The sequence below is a fragment of the Urocitellus parryii genome, chromosome 3 (genome assembly GCF_045843805.1).
Source record: "Urocitellus parryii isolate mUroPar1 chromosome 3, mUroPar1.hap1, whole genome shotgun sequence".
NCBI classification, from domain to species: Eukaryota; Metazoa; Chordata; class Mammalia; order Rodentia; family Sciuridae; genus Urocitellus; species Urocitellus parryii.
This window is the reverse complement of record NC_135533.1, coordinates 156,285,501-156,289,373: the sequence shown is the minus strand read 5'-3', so window position 1 is coordinate 156,289,373 and position 3,873 is coordinate 156,285,501.

Genomic DNA, 3,873 nt, shown 5'->3' with positions numbered 1-3,873 from the left:
CATCAGATCCAAATTCACCCCGCATATTAACTCCTGAAGCAAGAAAGGCATTCAAAATTATTGAAACATATATGGAAAATATGCATTTGGATAGAATTGATATAAGTTTGCCTTTATTATTTATTGTAATACCAACAAAAAATATTCCTACAGGAGTATTTTGGCAAGATGGTCCGTTATTGTGGATACATTTATCTTATTCTCCTAACACTATTCTTACTAGGTATCCTGAGGCTGTAGGACAATTAATACTCAAAGGAATAAAAGCAGCAAAGGGAGTGTTTGGAATTTCTCCCAATAAAATTATTACTCCATATACTATGGATCAAATTGATGAGTTAGCTAATGAGTTAAATACTTGGGCAATAATCATGTGTAAATCTAATGTTTCATTTGATAATCACTTACCATCTAATCCTTTGTTGTCTTTTTGGTCTAAGCATCCTGTAGTTTTTCCAAAAATGACAAGAAAAACCCCTATCATGAATGCTCCAAATATATTCACTGATGGGTCAAATAATGGTACAGCAGCAGTAGTTACCCCTGATCAAACTTTTACATTTTTAGTACCCAAACAATCATCTCAAAAGGTAGAGCTTAATGCAGTTTTACAAGCTTTTGTGATGTTTAAAGATTCTGTATTTAATTTATTTTCTGATAGTCAGTATATAGTTAATGCTATAATATCCCTTGAAGATGCTGGTAGGATTTCCCCTTCCTCTACTGTTTTCTCTTTGCTTTCCACTATACAAAGTCTAATCTGGGATAGAAAAGATCCATTCTTTATAGGACATATCAGGGCACATACAGGATTGCCTGGAGCCCTTAGTTTGGGCAATGATTTAGCAGATAAAACTACACATGATATACATATTTTTTCTACTGTAGAAGAAGCTACAAATTTTCATAAAAGGTTTCATGTTAATGCTAATACTTTACAAAAGCGTTTTAAAATAACTAAGGAACAAGCCAGGCATATAATAAAACAATGTCAAAATTGTGTGACCTTTTTACCACAAGTTAATCTTGGAGTCAATCCTAGAGGACTGATACCTAACCATATTTGGCAGATGGATGTCACACACTTGCCAGAATTTGGAAAATTAAAATATTTACATGTTACAGTTGATACTTCTTCCGGATTCTTGATGGGCTCTCTTCATGCCGGAGAAAAAACTAAAGATGTTATAGCTCATTGCTTACAAAATTTTGCCACTGTGGGTGTTCCTAAACAGTTAAAAACTGATAATGGTCCTGGTTACACTTCTAACTCTTTTAAACAATTTTGCTCATCTTTTGGTATTACTCATATAATAGGAATCCCATACAATCCACAGGGACAAGGCATAGTTGAAAGAGCTCATCAAACTATTAAAACGTACTTATTAAAGCAAAAAGAGGGAATTGGAAAGGGGTATATATCCCCCAAAGATAAACTTAAAATAACCCTTTTTACTCTAAACTTTCTAAATTTGGATTCATCAGGACTTAGTGCTGCGGAAAGACATATGTATCCGAAAAATGTACATAAGCCTAAGGTACTTTGGAAAGATATTCTAACAGGACAATGGAAAGGTCCCGACCCAGTTATTGTCTGGAGTCAGGGTTCCGTTTGTGTGTTCCCACAGGGAGAACAGCAGCCAATTTGGATTCCAGAGAGGTTAACCAAAACAATTTCTACAGAAAAAGAAGATGATTTGACTGAAATCCATAACAGCTGATATCCAGAGCTCCAGCTTGGCTTTTCTTACATCTGCGACAGTGATTAACCACGGTGCCTTTTTTCAATATCTATTTTATTATTGCATTTTTCCCACATCATAAAGTTCTATTTTATTTTTTGAGCTCATACAAACCTAGGTTAATGTTTTTCTGATCAGTTTTGTTTTTTGACTGTGTTTTATTTTTTGACTGTGGAGTTTTTAAACATTGCAATGGAGATTTCACCTAGGTAAAGCTACAAGGCCTTTACTATTGTCTTATATGTTGTATGTTATGTGCGCACACTTCTGTTTTGTGTTGTATTCTGTATGTGTGTATGTCCATATATCTTATATGAGGAGCGCTCATGAATAAATGGATCCGAATTTTTTTTTTTTATTCACGTGATTTTAATGGTTTAATTTAGATTGGGTAAACAGCTGTTGAAAATTGTTGTTTTAATATGTGAACAAATAAGGAGGTTAACAGATCTGTTTGTTTGCTTTCACCTTTCCTTCTCATTATATTTAATAATTCTGTTCAGGATAATGTAAATTGTTCAAAAAAATTGTTTTCTTAATGCCTGTTGGAATGTTACATAATTTTTTTCCTAGCATCATTGCCAGAATTCCTATCTTCATCCCAGTGCCGGTGAAGACAAAGATAAAACCAAACTACAGCTTCTTCAGTAGCTATCACAACAAACTGTATAAACTGATGCATCAGTGAATAATAACTCAACAAGTAATGCTCAATCAAGGAGTAGATTTACTTTGGGAGGAAATGGACATATTGACAGATTCCTCTACTTTGAACTGCTTGCAGAACTTGCCTGGACTATGTATCACTTGTATGCATTATGAACTATCTGTTGGTGCAGCGAATTGTGGTAATGCTGACATCTTTGCTGATGGTGTCACCGGTGGTACAATTTTTCAAAGGAGCCCTCAATTGGCTTGGTGTCATGGCATTTTTCATCCTCCTCCCTTCTACTAGTGATGGTCTAAAATTTGGGGGCCAACAGAGGTGAGGCAAAGAACCTCACCCCCCCCACTGGCACCAAGGACAAATTTGGGGGCCAACAGAGGTGAGGCAAAGAACCTCACCCCCCCACTGGTGCAAAGGCCTATCCACAAGTATGGCTGTATGCTGGACCGGTAGTCAGTGACGGGTATGATCCGATTGCAGTGGTACCAACCTAAGACAGGAGGCTGACGCCTAGAGGTCAGTTCATCCGATGACGGGTAAGGACCATATGTTGAATTGGACTACCTAACAGGCACGGTCCCTAAGCCACATTACTTGTTGTTTAATTAAACAGAAGGGGGGAGATGCTGAGAGCCACAGCCGAGTCTGTATGGCCCCTGGCATTTTGCCAACAGTATTGATTGACAGGCAAGGTGTTAATATCTGCCTCTGCCGCTACTTTTGAGTTCTAGCGCTATTTTTGAGTTCTAGCGCTATTTTTGAGTTCTCGCGCTATTTTTAGTTCTCACGGGGATTCCCCGGGAGTTCCCATTGGTTGGCGAAGTGCAGGAGGAGGGTTTTCCTGGGGAGATATTTCCGGCTGGGGGTTCCTGCAGGAGCCTCATGGCTTTCGGGAGGATTCCCCAGGAGCGTGTGTGAGGTTTTTTCTTGCAGTAAAAAAATAAAATTTGTTCCTGCTTCAGTGGCTCGTGATTTGTGCCCAGCCAGACTGCGGCACTCGCCTAGCACGTGCGAGGCCCTTGGTTCGATCTTCAAGCACCACTTAAAAATAAATAAAGTAAAGGTATTGTGTCCAACTACTGTAAGGGTCCAGCGGAGCGTTGGAGAAAGAGACCACACAAGAGACTGGCTCCATGCAATTGGCAAAAGGGGATTTATTGGGGATCCATTCCAGCGCGCTGGGACTCTGTGCTCACTCAAGAAGCGAGAGCAGCCCAGAGCCCAGAGCAGAGGTCAAGCAGAGCTTAAGTACACTTTCTGGAGAGGGTGGTGGGCTTTGCATACATCAGAACAAATCATCATGAGGCGCAGGAAAATTGAACAACAACTCTCATACATGATTAGCACATTCATTGGCGGGAACAGGTCGGGCGGGGTGATTGGTCATTCCTAAGTGGGGTACACATTCAAACTGATTGGTTAGGGCCCTGTGACAAACTGCACAGGGCCCTAGGCTAAATGGCC